We start from the raw sequence: 27,036 nt of genomic DNA, 5'->3' as shown, positions 1-27,036 counted from the left end.
ATGCCTTAACTCAGAGGTCTATGATGCGCTCCTTCAAATAAGTGGAGACAATAAAACTGTCCAAATGGTCGCACATGAGGCTCAGTGTATTGCAAACCAATTGCGTGGCTTTACATTCATATATCACTAGTTATCTGGTATGACTTTTTACCCCCACGTAATGTAATGATGAGCAAATGTCTTCAAAACATTAATCTACGATGTGTTAGATTTCTTTCAAACATATCAGCGCTTTCAAAAAAGCAGGAGCTATGAAAAATTTCGAAGTTTCGTAGACGCCACTTGGGAGCCTGGCAGGTCCTCCCTCCCTCCCTCCACTCGTGGAGGCGTCGGGGGGCGGCGATGATGAGAAAGAATTGGCATCGAATTTCGATATAGATGATGCAACACTGTACAGGGCCGAAATTGAAAGAAGAAGCAATTTCAGTGTGAGAAACTGTTGAAGATCCACAAAAACGATACAAAGTTGATTGTTACTGCCAGGTCCTATACGATGATATAAGTTCTAAGAGAAAGATTTGAGTAGCTTAAACATCATAGTGAATTTTCAATTTATTTTATGATATTAGATATTAGTAAGCATAAAGACATGCCATCTGATCTTTTGTCTGAAAAGTTTAGAAAACTTGCCGGTACATGAAGGCTACTGAATTAAAAGATGAACTAAAAGTGCTTTCAGCTATAATAAAACAATTACACCAAAGGAGACCTTGAACTGATAAAGGGTCATGATTTTGCACCTAATGTGAGTGTAGCACTTCGAATTTTTTAAGTTTGTCGGTGACCGTGGCAACTGGCGAACAAAAGTTTTTTTGGAAATTAAGGCTAATAAAAATACTATCTTCGGTCAATCATGTCTGAAACACGCTTGTTTCCATTTTATGCAAGATAGATAGCATTATACGAAAAATAATATTTATAGCTGCATTTCAATTAGGCGCATTTAGGGGATGTTGGGGGGGGGGGGGTAGAGCCACACACATCCTTGATCTCGGCCATTTTGGAGGTGATTTGATCAACACCACTCTCCGGCCGCCTTTGCCTCCCAGGGTTGCCCCCAGGTACGCATTAATTTGATGCTGGGTGAACCCCAGAGCCGCTTTGTGCGGGGACAACGCAGGAAAGCATCCAGACCTTAGATCACCCACGCGGAAGATCCGGGAATATTACGCGTACATGTAATCCAATCATATATCACAGACCTACAACGGCAAACATATGAAATCAAGCCTTCATTTCTTTCCTAATACCCGTTACATTTAAGATACGTTTAAGAGAGAGAGAGAGAGAGAGAGAGAGAGAGAGAGAGAGAGAGTTTTCATAGAATATAATAATACGTAATAGAAAATTAATATCGCATTTTCTAAAGTTTAACTGTAGTGGAGAGAGATATCCTTTTGTGCTTAATAGTATTGAAATAGCGTAACAAGTATTATTATTTATTTTATAGTTTGATGTTTTAATTAGGAATATATTGATTTTCAATTTCCCGTTGCTGTGTAATGATGGGGGGGGGGGGGGCGTTCGAAAGGAAGCGGCATCTGTCGCCACAGTCCAGGGCGGCAAAATGACTAGCGCCGGCCCTGCATGTACGTACATTCCCACAGATATTATTGTAGAATTTCGTGTTGGAAATATTCTTCTCATAGCTATATTAATCTAGTTTCTTTATAATTTTATTTTCAGTTCGTATTCAGACGTATTAACTTATTTTTTAAGTTAATCAAAAATTCCAATCCTTAAATTATTGCCTTGAAAAGCAGCACAGTTATCCAAATTGTCTGTGCTATCCAAAATCTATTGATTGTAACGATGAACGTCCGCAGGATTTATTTTTTTCAGTGAGGGGCAAGCAAAGTAATTTTTCCAGGGGGCTAACGAGGCATATAAAAACATTGTCCCCTCAAAAACACCTCTTTAGTTTGAAGTTTTCATGTCCCTGCAACGCTCTTCTAATAATTAATATAGATTACTGTGGCAAAAATGAAATTAGATGTATGAAATGTGTAATTTTCTGTAAACATTCCATTTCAAGGGGGCCCTGTCCCTCTTGCCCCTATTCCTGACGTCCATGCTTGTAATTTCCTCGAGTCATTACTTGACTTAATAAATCATCCAACCCTCATTATTTCTTATTAGATTAAGGTTTTGCAAGGAATTTAATAGAGAATTTTGAAATAAAGTGTACAAAGGATTCGAAAATAAAGTGATTAAAATATACAATTGAACAAAAGAAAAAGTAACTAAAATCAAGTTTTGACACAAAAGAGAAGGATGAATGACGGACTCAAAGGAGAACAGTAACTAAGATAAAGATTATGGAATGAAGAGGATGCCGCAAAGAAAGGAACCGAAATAAAATTTGAAACCAGTGGAGGAAAGAATCGTAATATATTTAAAAAATAAACAAAGTTGAATTACTGAAATAAAACTTGGCAATCTAGAATGGAAGACTGCAATAACATTTTGGAATAGCATCAAAACATTTGAATCGTACACATATCAACATTGGTATATTTTAAAAATTGAAACTTACTAAACTGTACAGCATTTTTATGAATTCAAATTGTTTCATGCGTGTAATTTATATGCTTGCATTGGTTGCTAACACTGATTCTGGTTTGCTTTGCAGGATTTGGTAACAATGTCTTGGCTGAAGACTTCTAACGGGTGCTGATATTTGAAGAACCCATGTATTGAGGTAAGTGAAAACTGTATACGGAGGACCGAGTACACTGAGATGAGACCTCTTTTAGCTATAAGCCTCACAAAATCTCAAGATATTCAGTTCTGATTTCAAGAAAATCAAGTTGCCTTTACTTTCAACAATATTTAAGTTACTCTTTGTTTAACTGACTAGAAAGTTTGTTGATTGATTTATTTGGTGTATCTTGCTTCGCTTTCCTGCCATTTTTGGCTAATCGTGATGATGAGGATGAGTGATGATATGATGAAGTTAATGAAGTGATACTTACAAAGAACACCCATGCCCATGCCGAAATTCGAACCCGGGACCCCTGGCGTCGTAGTGCACTCTGATAACCACTCCTCCACGGAAGTAAAAGGTATCCAAGGACCTATGGGGTAGCCATAGTGAGAAAGCGGGACTGGAAGTTCGCGGGCCAGATGTAAGCTCACAGAATACTCCCGAAATTCACAGAAATTCTTCCCTCACCTTTAGACCAGGAAAACTTCAAGATGTATAAATGACAAACATTTCTCTGGTTACGTTTAAGATAAGTTTGCTACACCTTGTTCATTTTTAATATGTACATGTATTATTTGTTTGTATTAATATTAATATAATATAATTCATATATTATAATTATAAGTATTAATACTGTTGTTAGTGTTATCAAATTAATAGTTTTGGGATTTATGTGCGATTAAAAACGATACCAAAAGCGGAAGCCATTTTCGGTTTCTAGACATCTCTCAAACTATCTAGTCTGCCACAGATATAAAGGGTGTCCATAAAGTCTCACCCCACAATGGCTATTGTGAGAACGTCTGTAAATAGGAAGAAATGGCGAAACACGAATTCCATGATGTTCAGGGGGAAAAGTTTTGAGGCCAACCATTCCCTACCCGGGAAAGGTCGTTTGAAAGGTCTTATCATAACAACAATAATACAGCAAATGGGGTCACTACGTAGCTCCAATTGACAATGGCGTGAAATCAAATGTGGAACATGACCAGCATTGGATAGGACTCCAACTCCTACAGTAGTAATCCTAGTCAACAGAGGGAGCTGTAGCATGATTCGGAGATATCCTAGCAGTGTCTACAAATACGTACCCCCCCCCCCAAGAGATGGCAAGTGTCCGTACACAAAATCCCCCTGAGATTGCTACCAGGAGAACACGGACCGACATGCACAATCGCAACTCAAGGCAAATGGATTGAGGAGGCACGTACAGAAGGTTGTTTCACGTTGATGGTAACGATTTCGATCACCAGGGAGCAGCACATAGGCACAGCACAGAGCAGCCAGAGCTAGTAGGACGAAAGTACTGTGTGTTGACTTTCAAAGACGATGATTGGTGTGTGAGTGAGAGTTTCTATGGCACCAAAAATTCCAGTCTTGTGGGAGGGGTACATCTGTGTCCTTTCCGACGTTGGTTATAGTTATAGCCAGATAATTAAACAGTGCCACATGAAAGCATTCCACGTGTCAAAGAAGGGCATCAATACAGTGTTGAATCGCCATAGAGCTTGCACCGTACCTGTTGCTGGAACCAGTCAAAGTGGGCCTCGGACATATCGGAAGACCAAGCGTTCCTCCGATGTTGTGCGGAAAGTAAGATCCTTGGTGCGATGTGAAAACCCTGCAACGCGAAGAGTGATTGCATAGGCAGTGCAATGTTTACCTGCAACTGTGAATCGCATCATAGCCCAAGATTTACAACTTGTGCGGAAGCGTAATGCTCAAGTTCATAAGTTGCGTGGCTCACATGTCCAGGAGAGGAAGACCAACAGTCGGAAGCTCTACGAACGCAGGGGACCGCTGGAAGTATGTGGTGTCCCTGGATGAAGCATGGGTGTATCTGTCGGGATGTGGTAAGAAAAGGGCCATCAACTATCGTCCACGTGATGCAAGAGGTCGATCTGAGTGGGTACGTGAATGTGCTGAAAGTTTTCCACGCGGGTACATGGTTGTTGGTGGTTACTGCCATAACAGCAAACTTCCACTGCGCAGAGTGGAAAAAAGGCTAAAATAAATGTTTCTGTTGTTGAAACGAGCCTTGGGAAGCAGACGGCCCCGCACAATTGATGGTCTTTGGAAAGCTTGTCAGGAGGAATATAATCGTTTGGACCAATGTGTTCTTCAACACCGTCTCCTCCAATGGAAACTCCGCTGGAGGGCCATTGCTGCAAGACAGGGGTATCACGTGGAGCAACACCGCTCCTGATGTCACGGTTTTTCTTAAGGTGAGGTGGGTTCTAACTTAGTTACCATGGACGTGAAACGACCTTCTGTAGTTACATGTACAATGTCAACTGAAGGCAAATGGGGAAGGGTTACAAGATGAGCTTACCTACTATTTACAGAAGATGTTCAAAATGAGTCCCATTCACTTCTTGGCAGTAGAACAGACGAGTATGAAATGCACGTCGCACTTTGCTGAACGTGTCTGCTGAAATGTCTCTACAGGCTGCTATTATTCTTTGTTGCAGATCAGCAAGACTACTAGGTTCTGTTTTGTACACAACAGATTTCAGGTGTCCCCAAAGGAAAAAATCGTTCGGAGACAAATCAGGCGATCTCAAGGTCCATTTGATGGTACCACGACGGCCTATCCACCTATTGGGATAATGTTCGTTCAAGTACTCACGTAGTGTGCATGACATTCATCTTGCAGAAAAACGATATTGTCTGCATCAAATTCAGGCACACCGTTGACATCGACTGAGTATTCTACAAGGTCCGTTACCAAGGAATCCACTGTGTCACGTAGAATTTGCAGGTACAGATTACCGTTTAAATTGTCGTTAAGAAATAGGGGTCCAATTATGTGGGTTTCCTAAAATACCTGCCCACACATTAACCTTCTCAGGTCTTTGCGTATGGCCTTCCCTCACAACATGGGGATAACATCTGCCCATACTCGAACATTGTGTTTAATAACACAGCCATTTAGGAAAGAACTATCGTCAATGAAACAGATGTTGTGTAAGAAGTTCTCGTTGTTAGCAATCCTGTCGCACATAATTTCGCAAAACTCAATTCGTCTATCGAAATAATCATCTCCTAGTTCTTGCTTTATCTGCATTTTGTAAGGATGAAATTTGTGTAATTTTAACACCTTACTGATAGAACTCCGTGGAATGTTACTTTCTTCTTAAATTTGTCTGAGAGACGTTTCAGGGTTTACAGTCACGCGTCCTATAACTTCCAACACTGTTGCCTCATCGATGTGAGGTCGTCCAGGACATAGTCTGTCATTGACGCTTTGCGTTTCACGGAATTTTTACACAAGGTCTGAAACATACTTATGGTCAATACTTCGGGCGTTGGGGATACAATTCGCTAAATCGTCTAGCAGTGACACGGTAGTTTCTGCCACATTCATCGAAAAGAAAGATAATTTCCACTTTGTCTGCGCCAGAACGCGCCCTTCCGGCACCATTCATTTCTCTCGTCGTTGCAAACACTTTAACCACCAATACACACGCACACGCAAACAGAACCACGGTAACGGAACATACAGGAAACACGTTAGTAGAACACAGTGTGTACGACACTACAACTCTTCTACGTCCAGTATTTCAAAGTCACTTCGAACTTTTGCGGTCCGGTCTGTTCTCTTAGGAGAACACAAGCAGAATGGTCCTGTTGAATCTTCATCGCGGTAGTAACACTGATTACTTGATCTGGTTCGATACTCCGTCTGCATTCTCCTTCAAACAAGTGAATGGGGCTCATTTCGAACATCTTCTGTAAATAGTAGGTAAGCTCAATTTGATTTTTAGTGGTGTACGTGTTGTAACATCTTGTAACCCCCTCCCCCATTTGCCTTCAGTTGACATTGTACTACATGTAACTACGTGCCTCCTTCACCATTTGCCTTGAGTTGCGATTGTGCATGTCGGTCCGTGTCCTCCTGGCAGCAATCTCAGGGGGCGCGATGATATGCGATATTGTGTACGGACGCTTGCCATCTCTTGGGTGGGGGGGGTACGTATTTGTAGACACTGCTAGGATATCTCCGAATCATGCTACAGTGTAGGAACATTTTTCCAGCTCCCACTGTTGTCTAGGATTACTACTGTAGGAGTTGGAGTCCTGTCCAATGCTGGTCATGTTCACGCTATTGTCAATTGGAGCTACGTAGAGATTCCGGATTTGCTGTATTATTGTTGTTATGATAAGACCTTTCAAATGATATATTCTTCGACCCCCCTTGCTATTTGAAGAAATTGAGTCGACTCCAGCTTACCCCCTTGTGGGGGGCCCGGGTAGAGAATGGTTGGCCTCTAAACGTTTCCCCCTAAACATCTTGGAATACGTGTTTCGACATTTCTTCCTATTTACAGCCGTTCTCACAATACCCATTGTGGGGTGAGACTTTATGGACACCCTGTATATTGATATTTATTGATATTGGTATGAGCCCTTCGGCTGTGCGTATCTTACAATATTGTTACATAAACACCCCAACCTTAAACATGCACCCCATTTATCATACATTCAGAAACATTTATAAACAGAAACATTTGGAAAATAATTACATACTATGTACATATATAAATAGCAATGTAGTCCTCTTCTTACATTTGAGATTGTTCATTTTCACAACACTACATTACACTCTTCACCTATGCTTGAGCCCCTGCTGTTCCGTACCCTTCACTTTCACTGACTCCTTGCAGCAGTTTCCTGCGCTCCCTCCAAACTGCATGAAAATAGGAGCCCAGGGCTTTGATATTTACATTCGTTATACCACTCCTCTCCTCCCTACATATAGCCTGGATGGTCTGCTCAATGCTGTCCCTTGCACTGTCCCCCCATTTGCGTTGTCTGAGGGGTGCCGACCAAACACACTCGTGTAGGATGTGAGCCCTCGTCTCCTCTTCGCCGCATAACGTGCAGATGGCACGACCGTCCGGCCCCTTGAGTTTGTGTTGCCTCCACCCCCCTAGCAGGAACCTGGCGAATCCACGTCTTTTCTGGTACTTACACGTATCAATGTATCGTTTTCTCCCCCATTCCACCCACACCCCTGGCGGTTGTGCGGCGACGAGCGTTACCTTCTCCCTACATTCTGCTATGATGTCTTGCCTGCTACTGTCCACCAACCTTTCCCTTATGATTTGCAACATCCCAGTTTCGCACCTCCCGCCCCTCGCCTCTTCCCACAGTTCCCCCAGACCCATTCTGTACAAGTCGTCCTTAATTCCACTTGCCCAGTGGCGTGCGAACCCTTCCTCAATCTGAACTCGCAGACACTGTTCTTTCAGAGTCTCCGGCCCCTTGTTCCAGCTTCACCCAGTACTTGAAGCATCTCATCCTCGCTTCGACTTCCTCCCTATGTTTTCCCATATCCCTCAAGACGCCACACGTGCTTGCACTCGTGCTGGTTCCCAGTATTTGTTTTAAAAACCGCGCTTGTATCTGATTTGCTACTCGCCCCCCTACCCTCCCCCATAGTTCCGCGCCGTAAAATAGGGTTGCTTTCACCGTTGCTTCATAAATTTGGTCCAGCAATCTTACACTGACTGTATGTTATTGAATCAGTTACCATGACTACAGTGTGCAATGAGACAGAACGTTGGTGTAAGAAAATATTTTGTAAGTAACTATTTTACAGAGAAAGGTTCCTTGTATCGTAAAGGTATAATATTTATGGTAGAACAACAGTAAACTTTAGTAAAGGTAAGAGAATTATCTTTTAATTCTTTCGCTTCCTGAGAGCGCTCGTTTCAGCCGCAACATAGAGGAGAGTCTAATAAACCTATCGAGCACGGTGATTGGGCAACTACCGTGACGTGGTAATCCTATGGCTCCGACCAAAAGGAACGTCAAGTTGGACAAAATATATCAAATTACAACTTCAGTCCTGATGTGATTGAGAGCGTCGTTCGCGTATACCGTGTTTTGTCCACAACTTCTGAGTTTTCTAAACCTTGAAAGTATATTGTCACCGCCCGCTCTCAGTGGCGAAAATCAGCGAGGCTTCCATTGGTCTGGCATTCCCCTTGAAAGTGCTTCACTAGTGCTGATATTTGTTGACTTTCCATTTATATCCATCCCCTTCTTCTCTCCTTAATACTATCGCTCAGAAAGCGATGTTTAAAAGTTGTTGATGCAGCAAAATGCAGAGCGGCCACACCCTTCTTCAGATAGTATTTTTTGTCGACCACTTCGAACACACACTTAAGACGCGAAGCTGCGATTTTTTTTCTGTTCTAATTGTTTATAGGCGCCCACACTTTTGCATTATGTTAATTAATGGAAGGAGTGCACAAAAAGAGAGATTGAAAATTCTTAGAATAAACTCATGATCAGTGTTGCGTTAGCGTAGGTTTTTAAAAGGCATTAGCTTTATTTGCACATCGCTGTCTTCTTCCTGCGGTTCAATTTATTTTTTCGAACGAAGACGCCACTACTTAAGTTCTTTCTGATTGTAGGCGTGTTATCGAAAGTTCAGAACGTTGAAACTCTAATTGAATCAGCTACACGAACAAGTTGTAACCAATAGTTTTGCTGACAGAAGTAAAGTTAGAGAAAGACTGTTTTTGTCTTTGAGATTCAGTAGTAACACCCACAGACGGATCTAGATTTTTATCTGAGAAGGGCACAGAATTATGTTGTAATCCTATAAGACGTAACATTGAAAATATATTGTGCAGATTTTATTAGACATTAAGCACAGATCCGTACACATACACACACACATTCAATATTCAAAGACAATTGCAAGCATTCCTTTTAGTGTCAATTCGCGGTCACATAAACTAATCAGGACCGAACCCAGTACAATGTACCTCGACCAGGAAACGAACCAAGAACCTTTTGATTATAAGGTGATAGCAAATAGTATTTTTTGTGAAAAATAAGAGTTTCTGCGTGTGCGTGTGTGCGAGCATGCGCGTCTAACTACATGAATGTACAATCATTTGTGAACATACCATATTTGTGCTTACTTCTTACATGGGTGCCAACAGAAAATTTTTCAGGGTGTGGCAAAACCTAAAATATGAACCCATGTTTATACATGCCATCATGAGAAAGAAGTTGTATGGAAAAGATCAAGTCAAGAAACGGTAGAGAATGAGAGAAAGGAAGAGAAATAAAGAAGCTACATGGGGAGAGAACAGAAAAGAGAAGGGAAACAGCGAGACAGATAAAAGGAGAGAGACATAGGGAAATAAAAGACTCGGTTTAAGTTGGTGTTTTAAGTCCACTTTATACACAGTAAGGCTAATTGGGACTGGACCTACAGTTTAAAGTGGGATCCGAAGCACTATGTGAAAGAAAGAAATAGATAAGCCAGAGAGAAGAGGAAAATAAAGAAAATGGAAAAGCGCGAGAGAAAAAAAGAGAAATATAGAAGAAAACAAGCAGAAAGAGGGAGAGAAAAAGCAGAAGATCGATAGAGAGGAAGAATAAAGAAAAACGACAGAAAATTGGAGGCAAGAGATAGAAAAAGAAATGATCAAATAAGCTAAAAGGAGAAGTAGACAATATTTCATATTCCAAGTTGAAGAGTACCGTAACTTATATTCCCAGAAGAAAAAAAAACACTACATACATATATGGATATATATGTTGTTTTTAATATGTCGAAAAATGAGCACTTTATATTCCCTGTGTTCCATCTTGTATACTTACAGCATATCCTGTGCCTCTCCCAGAAACAAAATGTACATCCTCCTATGTCAAGAGTTATGCCATTGTTAACTTGTAAAAGTGGTTAGAGAACAAATAGTAAATAAACACATCAATTTCGATGCAATAGATTAGGCCTTGAGCATACTCTGGAACTTGCGGCATTCAACTCGCTGACAGGACAAGTTGTGACTTTGTGTGTGTGCGTGTACCCTCCGCATATTTTGTACTCTGAAATGGATGTAATCCGGATGTCCTTCGAACTGCAAGACAGGGAAGTGAATGGACGCCATTTGTAATGAACGTGGTTAAAGAGGACATAAAACGTTCTGACTGCCTATGCCCATTGACGTGCGCAGTAGGGAGTTGACGGGGCTACAGTCCCTCCCGAAATTTTGAGAGAAACAAAATTTTCAAATTAAATCAGTAAATAACTATGGAGAAACCAGAGTGGTAAATGCAAACTCTCCTTAAAATACCTCCAGGTTAATATTTTTGTATTTGAACAACATTTAAAACTAGGATTAAAAATTGTTAGTACGAAATGCTTTCTAAACTGCAGGAGGCCTTACAAAGACCGTTTCGCGGGCTATTGGGGAGTCAGTTCAGAATCAGTACCATCGGATTTTCAGCGCTGAGTTCAGCGCTTAAGCTTCAGTTGACGTCATTGCCTATTCCACCACTTAACGTTCGAATTTTCATCACAAATTGTTTCTAAATGGAGGCTACAGTTGCTCATTTCTCTGTAGTTTCGGCTGTTGCTTCGCTTTTTATGGAAACACCGTTGTTGAATGAATTTGAAAGAACAACTAAGGATAGTACGAAGGAAGAGGAACTTACAAGTGCAATGGCAGAACACACTCATTTATTCTGTAGATTTTCGGCCCGTAATTCACTTCCATCGTTCTCATCGACGCCTTTGTAGCTCATCGTTAGCAGACTACAATTACCCACAATTCCTAAAATCGACCGCTTGCACCAGCCCCTGTTTGTGGTGGAAGAGGTGGAATCTGATGGATTCAGCGCTGAATCCATCGGTGAATATCCGAATGAAAATGCTTAAGCGCTGAAGTCAGCGCTGAAAATCCGAATGTGCGGTATGGGCTGTTGTGGGCTTTTACTTTTGAGATCACCACTCCCAAACAAGAGTGTTTCTGTCAGAAACAAAAGTCGTTAACGTTCGAAGAGAAAATAAAAAATATGCAAAAAGGAGAGGAAATGTAAGGTTTTGATGGTCTATACCTTCTTTTACAATTCAAACCATTCAAAAAATGCGCTTTCCTTTCTTGAGTTAACCGCGATTTGGGGAGTTAAAAATAACAGCCTTCCCTCTTGTGCCACTCGCTGCAAACACGTGTTGGGAAGAGAGAAGGGGGCGGGGAATGGCCAGGCAAAAGTTCGTGAATAGGCTTCCGTGGGGTCAAGTGGTTTATTATTTGTGTGCGCGCTTTTTCATTTTGGATAGTTCTCCGAAAACAGACATATTGTAAGCATTGGCGAATCTGGCGGGAGGAACCCCCGGTTCACTTGCTCTTCCCAAAGGATGACTAAGTATTATAAAAAGTATTGATAGCATTATATTAAAACAACATAAGATGATCGAGCAGTTATATTCCAGATAGTTAAAATAATAAATCAAAGTTTGACACAAATGCAAAAATAGGTAATAGATTTATGAGACACTTAAGTAAATTTAATCCGGGACTTGTTGCTTGCAAGGCAATAACGTTAACTGATGGACAAAAAGAGATCATTTTATATTAAATATTTCCGACGTATGTCTCTTGCTTTCTGTAATCATTGTTCATACAAATACAACAGAACTAAATCTATTTCACACCTCTACTACTAATTGATTAATTAAGTTTTAAATTCACTTTTATGCACAGATATGTTAATTAGAACTGGACCTACGGTTTTATGTGAGATACGAACCCCTATGTCCCTCCACCGGGTATCGAACCCTAATCCCTAGATTAAAATGCGACGACGGGGTGGGGGTGGGGACTTGCTTTGGTGAATGCCGGTATAATGAACACGGTTCTGTTTCAACTGAGACTGTGCACCGAAAAGTGTGGTTATTCCAAGTGTAGTTGCCAAATGAGATAGCGTTTTAAGCTGAATGACACTCAAATGGGCAGAAATATTCGACAAAATCTCACCACTACAAGCGGGCTTCAGGAAAGGGTACAGCACGTTAGACAACATATTCATATTACAAACTCTCGTACAGAGGAAAATAAAACGGAAGTGGGGGAAATTATACGCATGTTTCATTGAATTTGAAAAAGCATTCGACAAAGTTCATAGGGATATTTTGTGGGGAAAATTGTATGAGTAGGGAATGTCCGCGCGCATGATCAGAGCACTGCAAGCAATATATGCGAGGGTAGAATTCGGAGTAAGATGCGAAGGAAACCAAGTCTCGGCACTGCAGCCTTCGATCAGGGGACTCAAACAAGGATGCATCCTATCACCAGTGCTATTCTCACTGTTCATAGATTTGGTAGCACATGAAATCAAAATGGACCAGGATTCAATCCCATGTATAGGAGTGCAAAGTATTTCAGTCCTTATATATTCAGACGACATAGTCATCTTGTCCGAGACAATATAAAATGTAAAATGAATGTAAACATTAAAAAGCAGAAATCATTGCTTTCAAAAATGGCTACATATTTAGCAGACAGGAGACATGGACATACGGGGAGTTAAAAACTTCACATACCTGGGGGCAACACTCTCCATGACAGGGAGCTGGACACCACACATAAGAGCAAGAAAAACTCAAACAAAATTTGCAATAGAACAAGTCATAAGGACAATAAATGAGGCACCTCAAATGCCTTTCCCGGTCATTCGAAACATATAATATTAGGTACATTAAACTATGGAGTAGAACTGGGGGGGAGGGGTTAAGGGGGAAACAACACAATAATTGGCATACAAACCTAATTTTATAAGAGAGTAATGGGCGTAAGCATAGGTACGGCCAACTGTGGGATCCTCAAGGAATTGGGCCTGAACAGAGACACGGTACAAGCACGGATGAGGGTTGTTAAATAGTGGATGCAATTATCACAAGAGGGCCAAACTACGCTGAGGGGACAATGTTTGGAAATACAGACAAGGGAGGAAAACGTTTACAGCTGGGGTCTGGAAGTGAAAAATCTCTTATATAATAGCGGAATGGGTTGGGTATGGGAAGAGGGAGGAGGGGGGGGGGGGCATCTCAACAGAAAATCAAATCAGGGACAAGTTACTGGACATAGACAGACAAGAAATAATAGCAGACTGCCAAACAAAGACCTCAATCAGGGAACAGCTAAGATTAAGAGAATAGGGGAAATATACCAAGGTTGTGGGGAAAAATGAAAGAGGCGCGCTGACATGGTTCAGATTAGGGGGATGGAAACAACTAAGAAACGAAGCAGGGGAAACGATATGTTGTTTGTGCGATGGGGAGGAGACGGACGAGCATATCCTACTGAACTGCCCTTCTACACGTGGCCTAAGGGACAAATGGATGAAAACCTTAACAGGGAGGGAGGTGATAGAAGTGGTAGACGACAGAATAAAGATAAAGGAAGCGGGGCAGCAAGTGGTGAAATACCTGGGAGAAGTAAGAGAACGGCGGGGGAAAGCTATTAGAGAAGGCAGCGAAATGAGTGATTATGCTCCAGCCGAGCCATCTTTATAGATAGATAGATAGATAGATTTATTTTTAAGTGTGTGTAGCTAAAGTAAAATGTATGCGCTTTATGGTGAGAGTGCAGGAAAAGAGAAATGGGGCTAGGAAGAAGGAAGAAAGACTGGAAGAAGAACTGTTGGGGGAAGGGAAGAATGTGTATATAGGGGACAAAATAAGAGAGAGCTTAAAAGAAAACTAAATGTAACAAAATATTGTAGAAAAAAATCAAAACTATGATATATCTATCTACTAGAGAAAACAAAGATAGGATGTACAAAAATGTACCCAGCAACATTCCTTTCTTATTTCCATCTATTTTTCTCGGAAAGGAGATAAAATCGGCCTGAACTTTGGTACCCTTTCATATTGTGTACGTCATTCAATTTGATTGATTCATTGATTGAATTGTTTTATTTTACTTCGGTTCTTGTGCCACTATTGGCTAATTTCCAAGGATGGGGATGAATGATGATGTGATGAAATTGACGAATATACACTCTCAAACATTCATGTCTAGGCGGGGATTCGAACCCGGGACCCCTGGCGTCGTAGCTCGATGTGCTAACCACTCCGCCACGGGGGCCGGCGTCATTAATTTTGTCGTTACTATAGGGTATTGGTCGAACGCCACATGTTACTATTAATGGAGATGGGACATTGTATACGGAAAATATCGTACAGCTCTTGCTATAACTTGACAAGTTTAAAAACAAGACGCTGCAAATAGCTGTTGCGCATCTCACACCACATTTCCCCACTCGCTTCTCTGCGGCGATGTTGGTTCGCAGTGTTGCAACCTGGAGGGAGCGGAATTGTCTGAGTATTTTTAACGAAATTTTAATGTTTATAACACCATTAAGCCTTGTTTCCATGATATAAAAACTCAATATGATGACCAAGGCAGAAATTAATTTTATTATAAAACATAAACTAAACGTAACGTTTCAACCTTCTAGCAAGGTCTTCTTCAGACTCTGCACCAAGTAAATATGTAACCAGGTACACAACAGGATGAAATATATATACACACAAAAATACTCCCCTCCAGACTATTAGAAAGTAGTTCTGGAACAATGTAGCAGGTGGCTTTCCCTTGTCAACTGTACTTTCACCTGAAAGAGAATGTCGCTGTACTCTTTATCTCACGCTCTATTTCCTTCATTCTTCTTCCTTCTTCTCTCCTCTTTCTCTCTTGTCATTTCCACTCTTTCTAACACCTTCTTCCATTCTTTGTTTAACTTCAGTCCCCCATTCCAGTTCATTGTGTTTTCTTCACCTTTCTTCTCTATTGCCTTGGACTCCGTCCATTTTCTCACTAGTATTCTCTTCTCCCTTCCTATCTGCTTAGCCTCATCCCACTCTGTCATGTCCTGTTTCTCTCATGTGTTTAAATATCGCATTTCTCTCTCTCTTAAGTCGTACATCATCCCTATGTTGTTTCAACCTGTCTTTCACCTGCTAGATTGTTCCAGAACTACTTTCTAATAATCTGGAGGGGAGTATTTTTGTGTATATATATTTCATCCTGTTGTGTACCTGGTTACATTTGTACTTGCTGCAGAGTCTGAAGAAGACCTTGCTAGAAGGTTGAAACGTTACGTTTAGTTTATGTTTTATAATAAAATAAATTTCTGCCTTGGTCAGCATATTGAGTTTTATGAATGTTTATTTATTATTATTTATGTATTATGTATTTATTTTTATGTTTATGTAACTCCTTCTGATTTCGCAAATATGTTGCAACATTGTAAACAATTTCTCTGGCCTGTCCTTTAAGGGGCTTTCCAGAGTAAATTGTGGATTTTGTTGGACCCGGCTTGATTTGATTTTCAGAGACAACATTCACATAATTCGATTCACACACTCACCATTGTTTTCACACGCAAACACACACACACGAAACACACCACTTCAACAGCAGAAGCTCCTCTTCCACACGAATGATGGGGTCAGATGGGGGTGAAAATAGTGCCTGCAGTTGTGACGTTAGATAACGAAAGTTAGGGTTAAACAACGGTGAAATATTGTTCGCATGCTGATATCGATAAGATATAAACAAAAGAACCCCCCCCCCCCCACTCGGGTTTTAGAAAAAAACCAGGCCACAGCTCGATGTCGCATTCAGAAAATGAAGTCATTCGTCCTGTAGTTTCTCTTCGTTATAAACCTTAAAGTGCGTGCATAATTCTACAGTTTACGATCCGCGCACCGCACGCATTTTCAAAGCCCGGATTAAATAAATTGAACCACTGATATAATATGAGCCAGCATCGTCACACTAAACAGTGAAAATCGTATGTCATATTTGTTTTAGCTTGATTTTTCTGAGTTGGCACCACTGGTAGGTGGGGAGGATGACGTAATAGGAAGTGCTCCGCAGCGATCTGCGCATATTGGGACTTAACATGTCAGGTTATATATACCGTAACGTAATAGACTATAGATAAAGCATCCGTTGCATCAAAATCATCAATTCACCTAAAAAGAAGCAGTATTCTATGTAACATTTGGCAACAATCAACAACAATTTTATCTTCAATCAATAATCCTCACAGCCTCGTAGTTCCCCATAACCTTTACAATTCCAGCCCCCCCCCCCCCCTCAAGAAAATATCCTGCATACGCTAATGCATATAGTCTTCGTTGAAGGTATGAATCTACGAGAATCCCCACTGTAGCTGCAGCTACTTATATCTTGGTCGCATAAATTCTTCGAAAGGAAAAAATACAATTGTATACGCAACGGGAGTACGCTAGGATCGCACACGGCAGTAACCTTGTTGTGGAAAGTATGCCGACAAAACAATGGACATTAATGACCGCTAGAGTAATTAAGAATCAAATGAATTACGTTCCTCTTGCGTTGATTTCTTGCCCCTCAGCCGAATTTTCTGGATGGCTCACGTTATTAGGGTACACATTTCCTCCGGGGCGGTCTCTTTGATGAGTTTCACCGTCGCATTCCTGGATATAGCGGTCCCTATTAACGACGCGATTAAGGATGCCCCCTGATTGTAAGCTGGTCACTTTTGGGCCTGCGTCCGTCAAGAAGGTTGACAAAACGGATTTGTAACTTTGAACACCCACGGGAGATCTTAACGGATGAGAGATTGGGTCGCCAGTACAACCGCGAAAGGGATTAATACGATTTTCGCGGTTAATCCGTTTCGAGGTTGTACCTTTCGCTCTTATTCCTTCGCGGATATTCCGTTCGCGTTCAATCCGTTTCGCGCATTCTTTCCGCTCTTGTTTCGTTCGAGCTTAGTCCTTTTCGCTCTAATCCCTATCGCGCTTAATCCGTTTCGCGGTTGTTCCTTTCGCACTTATTCCGATGTTCAATTTTTGATTTCGCGCTAAAGCCATTTGGCTGTTGTTCCCTTCGCGCTTATTCCGGTGTTCAATTTTTAATTTCGCACTTAATCCATTTGGTTGTTGTTTCCATCACGCTTATTCCCTTGTTCAATTTTTGATTTCGCGCTTAATCTATTTGGCTGTTGTTCCCTTCGCGCTTATTCCGGTGTTCAATTTTTGATTTCGCGCTAAATCCATTTGGCTGTTGTTCCCTTCGCGCTTATTCCGGTGTTCAATTTTTAATTTCGCGCTTAACCCATTTGGTTGTTGTTCCTATCGCGCTTATTCCCTTGTTCAATTTTTTATTTCGCGCTTAATCCATTTGGCTGTTATTCCTTTCGCACTTATTCCGGTGTTCAATTCTTGATGTTGGGCTTAATCCATTTGGCTGTTGTTCCCTTCGCGCTTATTCCGGTGTTCAATTTTTAATTTCGCGCTTAACCCATTTGGTTGTTGTTCCTTTCGCGCTTATTTCGGTGTTCAATTTTTTATTTCGCTGTTATTCCTTTCGCGCTTATTCTGGTGTTCAATTCTTGATTTCGGGCTTAATCCATTTGGCTGTTGTTCCCTTCGCGCTTATTTCGGTGTTCAATTTTTAATTTCGCGCTTAATCCATTTGGCTGTTGTTCCTTTCGCGCTTATTCCGGTGTTCAATTTTTGATTTCGCTCTTAATCCATTTGGCTGTTGTTCCCTTCGCTCTTCTTCCGGTGTTCAATTTTTTATTTCGAGCTTAATCCATTTGGCTGTTGTTCCTTTCGCAATTATTCCATTGCATGATTACACCTTTCGCGCTTGTTCCGTTCTGCTCTTGTTCCTTTCGCGTTTAATCCTGTCTAACGTTTCGCGGTTGTGTCCTTTCGCGTTTAGTAGTTTCGCGCTTAATCCCTTTCGCGGTTATTCCATCACCTCGAGAGTTTGGGTTCTGATCTCCAATAAGCTACAAAAGGAATGGTCAGATTCACTTATAGTAGCGCAAGAAACGCACACACAAGCGTGGTGTGATAAAGTGAGAGAGAAAGAATGAGAGAGATGTATAGAAACTGATAGAAACACACATATCCAAACACGTGTCAACGAACTCCGTAGCGGGGACACCAGGATTCCCGGCGTTCATTGTGAGTGTCCTTCATCACCCATCCTCTTCTTCGTGGTTAGCCAAAAGTGACAGAAAAGCGAAGTAAAATAAAGCAAATCGAATCATACGTGTCAATGCACACTAACATGTTGACTCCCAAAAACACTTTAAAGTACATAAACTTCATTTTTGTGCATTAAAATGCACGCAAAATTGAATAAACTGGCTCTTTTATCATGCTGTTCCACGTGATGCACTGAAAATGCATCAATTGAGAGGATCAGACACTATTTATTACCAAGAAATGAAAACTAATTGTTTAACTGTGTCAATTGATATGATCGATTTCTGTATAAAGGGACAACCAGAATATGAAAATGAAACAAGAAGAAACAAAGAAAATATAGAGAACAGTCGAAGAAAGAGATAAAGAGAGGACAGGAAGAAAAATCTTCGTAGTATGACCACCGATACAGAGTACACTTTTATCCACCATAAGCCCACTTGAAAAACATTTCTAGCAACATCATGCTTTGAAACAATCGTGGGCTCTTTCTTTCTATTTCCGTTATTTTACGTCGCTTCTCTACCTTTCGGTTAATCGCAACTATGAGGATGAACTATTGATTGATGAAACTGACAATGCTTTAACCAATGTTGGAACCTGTTGTGGCTTCTGGCCGACCGCTCCAACGGTGCTAGCAGCCCATTCAAGTCATTCATGTTAATTTCCAGTTACTCCAAGCGTCGCGTGACAAAGGCGAAATATATATAGGTGCGACCGTCATGGATATTCATCTAATAGCTAATAGGAGGTTAAGTTATGTGGATGTCCTTGATTTTCAAACTGTTTTGTGCTCTTAATTCCCCGCTTGCTTATTCTTGGAAAACCTTAAAGAATGTCCTGCAGAACCAGGTAAGACAGTAAGGGTAGATATGGGTGAATGGGAAGTTCCTTTTCGCCTTTTCTCGTTTCGCCTTAAAACGGGAAAAGGTGTGCGGTGACATTTTCCGTTGGGGAAGTAGATCCCGAAAAATTAAGAAAAGCAAGAATCCATTGCTTCTACATGGTACGTTATACTGAAAAAAAATTAGCACTCTACCTGATACTGTTTCCATAACGTCTCTGGAAAGATGAATGTCCTGGCGAAGTTGTTCATTTTTTCGAATTTCAGTTCGTCTGTTGTCAAACGTATTTAATGCAACAGACGATCGCACATTATTGAAACAATTTTCAAGATTTTCACACATTGCAATATTCACAAATCCACTTTGGCACCACGTAGATCTTTCCGTAGTAAATAGTAAACAATGCCAACACTAAAGTTTTTGAAGCAAGCAAATAGAAATCCACCCGCCTGAAAAACCGTAACTTTTCATCTCGCAAAGCGTTTGAAAAAGGTGTGACCGCGGCCAGCGAGTTTAACAACTCTATTTCACGGATGTGTCCATGGACATGTTAGCTGTCTTAATAGACCGAACGCTCGGAAACGTTTATCTTCATTTAGAATATGTCATCCGTATGTCAGCAAGCATATTTTTGTGTTTCTCCTGTGTTTTGAAACTTTATAGTTTAATTATGAATATAAATTTTGACTAGCTTTGTGGATATGCTACATCGCTAACAGTATACAGTACACTTGGACACTTAATCGTGCAGTTCGCAACACTGAGGACATCAGTAGACTGATCCGATAGCACTCTGGCTTTCTTTCAGCCTTACCGGTTGGAAAACAAAATTTGCCTCCACACAACCTACCCTCCCATTGGATCCTTCAAGGTTGCTTGTGAATTTTTCGGGCCCCTGGTGGCATTGCAGGCTGCAGGGTGGTCAGGGTGATGCTACGCAGATGTGTTGTCAACACGCCGCGAGAGTTAGGCACCACACATAACTCCTTGGAAGGAAGCGAACATTTCAGGACTAGGTGTCCCATTATTATTGCCGGTGACTGTACTGCGCCTATGAAGTTGGTTTGATTTTTGTTACTTGGCGTTGCTTTTCTGACACTTTTGGCTAATCGCGACGATGAGATGAGTGATTATGTAACGAAAGTAATGAAGAAAAACACTCACAAGGAACTCCATGACAAGACCGGGACTCGAACCCGGGACTCTTGGGGTCGTAGCGTTCTGCGATAACAACTCCGCCACGTAGCTCGAAGCATAGGTTTAGTCAGCTAAAACATCCGTTGACTACGAAACGTGCGGCGGGCACTTGATGTCGGCGCCACAGTCTACCAAGGCATCATCGATATCACATTTCCTGAATTAGTAAGAGGCAAAAACCAGAAAAAAGGCAGTTAATTATTGTCTGATTTTTCCCATGCCGCATCTGTAATTACACCAGATTCTGTCTTCGTACACAAGTGCAGGAAGCGATCGGTGCGGAGACCTTGATACGAAAAAACCCCGAGAGGAATGCTGTCGAAGTGATGAGCCCTTCGCCCGAGGCTTGGGCGGGTTTGGGCAGAGAGAGAGACAAGGTAGCCCTCAAGGTCGGATGTCAAGGCGATCTACACTCACCCGCGCCGGAGCCCATCTTCTGGGACCACACCCGACGACCTTCCCAAAGGAGAAGATCACCCGGCAGCCCTCGACGCCTAACAAGGAAGTCCAGAGAACGAATGATCCAGTTCTCGCGTTCAATGCCTTATTTTTTTTCGCTCATTTCGTCGATTTTTGTCCAAAAGGCAAGGAATCCCCTCACGACCTGTATTGTCTTCATCTTAGATTCGCTTCAATGTCCATTGTTCGCTTCTCCCGCGACAATGCCTTCCAAAAGCTTTTGTCTGCATTGTTGACCTTCCAGAGGGACTAGTGAATGTCCAAAGTAAATGTAGCTTCATTGCCGCTACGTTCACTATCGCTATTGTAAGAATTCTGACAGTGTGAGATGGGCGTGTGTATACTTCTATTTCTCTAATAGTCCATCCTACATTTTGCCAACATTAAGCCGCGGTAGCTCAGTCGTTGTCGACCTCCGTGGCGGAGTGGTTGCCACGCCGGAGGTTCTGGGTTCGAATCCCGGCTAAGAATTGAGGAAAAATCCGTGATATGTGAAAATTGAGAAAAACGGGGGATACTACCGTTTAGGGGTATTCCTTTTACTAAAAGAAAAAGAGAAAAAAGTCGTTAGGCCGTCTGACTACCATGCGAGAGACCCGGGTTCGATCCCCGGCGTGGGAGTACCGGGATATTTCCCACCTGTTCAAGCCGTTCCGGCGCCCACCCAGCGTCGTGTAAAGTGGGTACAATTGGAGGAAACTTCGGCCGTGATCAAGAAAGTGTGGGACCCTAACTCCACACCCCTATACACCTACATGGCGTGGTGCAATGCACAGGGGAGCACTTTACTTTTTACATTTTGTCAACTTTGTACGCCTCATCTCGACAAAACCTCGAAAAGAAATTGAGTTTTATACGGAATGCAATCCCGAATGTATTGAATAATCCCGGGATTTCAGGACTAAGAATTCTAATCGCGGAATCCCGATCCTTGATGCTCACAAATAATTTATCCTCTCCCCTCTTCCTTCCCTTTCGATCATTCCGTGTGGCTGTAAAATATAATTGCCGAAAGTGGTAATTCAAAGTGGATGTATAGGCGGCAAGAATTTATACTGAATCATGACATAATATTATGGTTGAGTGTAAGAAAGCACGAGCCTTTGCAACGTGCCATCACAATCGCAACTCCAGAGTATGGAGATCCAAATTGGCAACACACCGCTCCTTGCTCTGGCTGGTCAGTTGGAAGCATCAGTTCTCACCCAGGGATCGGGATTAAGGCGATCCCCAATCTACCAGGAAGGTAACCACCGAGCAGCACAAATAAAATCAAATATTATAATAAAAATGTCCAAAAACTTTAATCACGAATCGCGCGCGTATCCTGCTCGCTCGTAAACAGTGATTAGTACTTATTTAGCACGACAGAATTCGCGCACCGCCTTCACCGTTAACAGCAAGACCTCAACTGCTTACCCCAAGCGCGAGGCGCAGCATAACAGATTGTTATTTTATACAATGCTAGCAACTCATAACATAAAAACAACACAAGAAAAACTGATAGTTTATATAACAGATCAATGCTAATTAGCGATAGTAAGCATTGATTAAGGTTGGCAACAATTAAGAATGCCAACGTGGAACTTTTGACGTCGCCATATACACGTAGCGTCATTCCCCACTCCTAACATAAACAGTCAAGAGGATAACGTTAAATTATTGAAAGCGAGAGAGAATTGCTTTGCTATAATATTAAACTTTGTAGAAATAAAGAAACTGATTTTGTAAAATAATTAATATTTGCCTTTGCACATAAAATGATTAAATAAAGATTTAGTTTAAGGATTTATAACGAAGACTAAATTACTTTGATCTTGTCTATTGTTGAGAAATGTCGGTATTGGGTAGAAATGTAATTAACATGTGCTTAAACAACATTTACGTGAAAGATAGAAATAATCCTAGCCATCTTGGATTTAACAAATAATGTAAACATTGCATAAACTAGGAAGAATAATTATTAGCCTATAAAATATGAATTAATGTTGCAAAAATACACGAATAATATAATAACATAAGATAGAACATAAATATATACATGAATTATGAAAACAATTAAGTATAAATAATTTAATGCAAGTTATTAACTTGAAAGTATACGAATAAGATAAATTCCATAACATGACTGAAATTTGCCTAACGTTACATCATGTTCTCCGCCATATAAAATAAGAGTTACATAATATTTTGATACTTCAAGAATACTCACTGGAATCCTCCCTCCCCCGCACCAAAGGCGGATCTAGAACTTTCTTTCTGGGAGGGACTGGGAATATAGTCTAAGCATATAAGATATAGTATATATTTCCAGTGTTAGGCCTATATAATGTGCAGACTTTTCTAGGCATTACAAACAGTCCCCCCCCCCCTCTTTCTATCTCTCTCTCTCTCTCACACACACACAATATTCACATGAAAGCATATTTAAGGGTTCATTTTACAATCAATATGATTACAAGGCGATAGCAAATATTTGTGGAATAGAAGTAGTTCTACGTTATTTGAATTAACAATGATTACAGAAAGAACTAACTATATAAGCTTGATATAATTCATTTCGCCAGGCGAAACTGTCACAAACATGGAAAACATTTTACTCCTGCTCTGTGTCCATCCGTTAACGTTATTGCCTTGTAACCAACAAGCTCTGGATTCGATGTCGACATATTTCAGTGTCTAAAAATCTAGTCCCGATTATTATATTTGTCCTAAACTTTGCTTTATTCTTTTTCTACCTGAAAAATAGATCGCTCGAACATTTTTGTTTGTTCTAATATAATGCTGCCCATAGGAACAATCACGAATTTTTGCCTGTACCAGAATTAACGTACCACCACCACCACCAATAATAATAATAATAATAATAATGATATAATACTATTATTATTATTAGTAGTAGTAGTAGTATCAAAGACATTATTATCCTCGTAAGGTCCGAAAAAGAAATCGGTGCTAAAGTATTTGTGTTGGAACAAACGATTTGCAATATTTTTTTCAAAACATTCAATTTCACTTTAACTAATAATGGAAAACGAGCACACAAACTGTACTTTTGAATGGCAGAAAATGCATGATAAATGCATTCCGAATATAATTATTTTCGTACATATAACATGTATAACTTTCATGTACGTACAACATATGTTTTACACACATGCAACATGGAGGGACGTAAAGTTAGAAAATACATAATGCAACATGCTAACACTAAATTGTGAACGCATTCAAAGTTTCTTTAATCCTTTTCCACAAAACAAAATGTTCACGCATTTAAGACAAAATTATTCAAGAGATGTCTCACTTCCCCCTCCGGTAATTTAATTAATTAATTGTTTTAGTTTATTTTACTTCGCGTTTTGTGCCTCTTGGATAATTTGCGAAAATGGGGATGAGTGACGAAATTATGAAATTGATGAATAGACATTCACAAACAACCAAGCCCGAGCGGGATTCGAACCCGGGACCCTTGGCGTCGCTGAGCGATGTGCTAAACACTTGGCCACAGGGTCCGGCCTCTGGTAATTTAAAATGCGTTACTGAAAACAATGACATTGCAAGCGAAGCGAGCAAGAAAATTTTTAGATCCATTTTTTTTTTTCAACCTGAAAGCAATATTGATTAATAGGGTGCAAATAATTTCACGGGGCGCCATGGCATTCTCTCTTTTACAACTTTTTTTCATTTAGATCGTTCGGTGTCCAGGGTTGACTCCCGACGTTCCCTAGCTACGGCTCTGACTTGATAAGAATAAGAAAAGCAGGTATTGCGAGAGAAGCGAGGAAGGAAGTTTTACGAAATGTATTTTTATTTGCATAAAATTTGAAATCGAGGGTGCAATTGCTCCTTTGTACCCCAACAGATGCCTTTGGACGTCAATGTTTGTCCCCCTAGAATTGATTTCCGTCCAATGTTGGGGGAGGGGCAATTCCCCATTGCCCACCGCCTGTGGTTGCGCCACTGATGTTGTCTATACCTTTTACAATATTTAGACATTTCTCTTGGGAGGGCCACACACACAATGCACTCTGCTCTACAAGAAAACGGAGAATGATCAATTCAGTCTCTCATAAATGGAGATACTTCGTACTACGGATATTGCGCCAGGCAAAATGATAATAATATATCAGGTGACGCAACACTGGTGACAATGGCTGGTTCGCTACTGTAGCAACCGAGACCTTCTTGAGGAAAGATGGAGCAGATATTTTTCCATCTGTAAGTGATCACGGCCCAGGGATATCTCCAGAAGCAGCAGCCAGCATGATGCAACGGATCCAGAAAGGGAATATAAAGAAACGTGACATTCGAGACCTTTATGCTTCGTTCTAAAACTCTTAATTATTGCCTGCGAAACCGGAGCGCTGGATTGTGACTGTCTGAAGCTCAATGGACAACAATGGCAGGGTGGGGTAACCGGCGGAGCTGCACCGCCCTGCTTGTCTTGGTCCGCACTCTTAGATGATTAAAGCTAAGAAGTGAGGGGCAATATCACGATGGGCCCAAGCGTCACGATCGCAAATACTGAGGGTGAAAGTGGTGGACAACCAGTATCATGGCCAACCGAATCCAGGTACTGAAGAGGGCCAAGAAGAAAGAAAGAAAAGGGAACGTTGATTTAATGAGCCCGCTCTAACCGAACCGGGCTTGGAACAGTAACGGTTGCCGTTTTTTCTCTCTGGCTATTGTCGCTCAGGCATAAAAAATCATTGTCCGCGGGTCATCTTGTCGGAAACCTGGTGAAAGGCTGGAATGAGATCTCAAACTTCAATATTCACGTGAAACAAGAAACGTACTCAGTGACGAAGAGAGTGCGATCCAGAAATGTTTATTTTAATCAACACTCAATACTTGTCTTATCCTCACGGCCCGTCTTGAGACTAGCCCAACCCTATGTTTATATGCATCTTGCTTTCCTACTGAAAGACTGTTGTAATAAGAAACACAAATATGGGCTGAAATTTCCAATTGAGCAATATGTACATTTTCTTCTTCTTTTATTCCTGTGTAACGACCGCCATGTTAGGCATATTTCAGTCGTATATTCGTATACTATCAAGTTTAAGAACTTGGATTAAATTATTTATACTTAATTGTTTTCATAATGCATGTATATATTTACGTTTTATCTTGTGTTATAATATTATTCGTGTATTTTTGCAATACTTATTCAGAATTTATAGGCTAATAATTATCCCAAATAATATATGCAATGTTTTCATTGTTTTTCAAATCCAAAATGGCTAGGATTATTACTATCTTTCACGCAAATTTTGTTGTTTAAGCACAAGTTAAATACATCTCTTCTTAATATCGATTTTTGTTCAACAATGTACAAGATTGAAGTAATTTGTCTTCGTTATAAACTAAATCTTTATTTAATCATTTTTATGTGCAAGGGCAGATATGAATTATTTGATAAAATCAGTTTAGTTATTTCTATATAGTTTAATATTGCAATATTATAGCAAAGTATTTCTCCCTCGTTTTCAATAAAATATCGTTTTTCTATTGGCTGTTTATGTTAGGAGTGGGGGAACCACGCTACGTGTTTTTCGCGATGTAAAAACTTCCACGTTGGCATTTTTAATTGTTGCCAACCTGAACTTTAGCTTACTATCGCTAATTAACATTGATGTGTTATATAAATTATTAGTTTTTCTTGTGTTATTTTATGTTATGAGTTTGTAGTATTGTAAGATAGAACAATCTGTTATGCTGCGCCTCGCGCTTAGTGTTACCCACGAGACGAGACTTTGGCCTGTCTCGTCTCGTGGAAGTCTCGTGGAAATGCTGTCTCGTCTCGAAAATATTCGTTTGTCTCATGACACATGGTCAATCTCGTCTCGTCTCGAATTTTTAAAAGCCTGTCCCGTCTCGTCCCGTGGACAACACTACTCGCGCTTGAGGTAGGCAGTTGAGGTCTTGCTATTAACTGTGAAGGCAAGGCGGTGCGCGGACTTTCGTGTTAAATAAGTTGCTTATCACTTCCTACGAGCGTGCATGACCCAACAAATATA

General features: G+C 40.8%; 1 protein-coding gene across 3 annotated transcripts in view; it reads left to right on the top strand.

Moving 5' to 3' along the window:
* Positions 1-27,036, top strand: part of LOC145996039 (uncharacterized) — a 270,364-nt gene that overhangs the window by 232,515 nt on the left and 10,813 nt on the right. For all 3 annotated transcript variants that reach the window (XM_083132238.1, XM_083132240.1, XM_083132239.1), the window contains one exon: positions 2,633-2,701. The gene's annotated coding sequence lies outside the window, so the exon portion shown is untranslated. The remainder of the gene's footprint in view (positions 1-2,632; positions 2,702-27,036) is intronic.

The sequence above is a fragment of the Lepisma saccharinum genome, chromosome 12 (assembly GCF_977018435.1).
Source record: "Lepisma saccharinum chromosome 12, izLepSacc3.1, whole genome shotgun sequence".
In the NCBI taxonomy this organism is placed as follows: Eukaryota; Metazoa; Arthropoda; class Insecta; order Zygentoma; family Lepismatidae; genus Lepisma; species Lepisma saccharinum.
The sequence above is the reverse complement of the archived record's forward strand: the minus strand, read 5'-3'. Positions and strand labels throughout refer to the sequence as shown.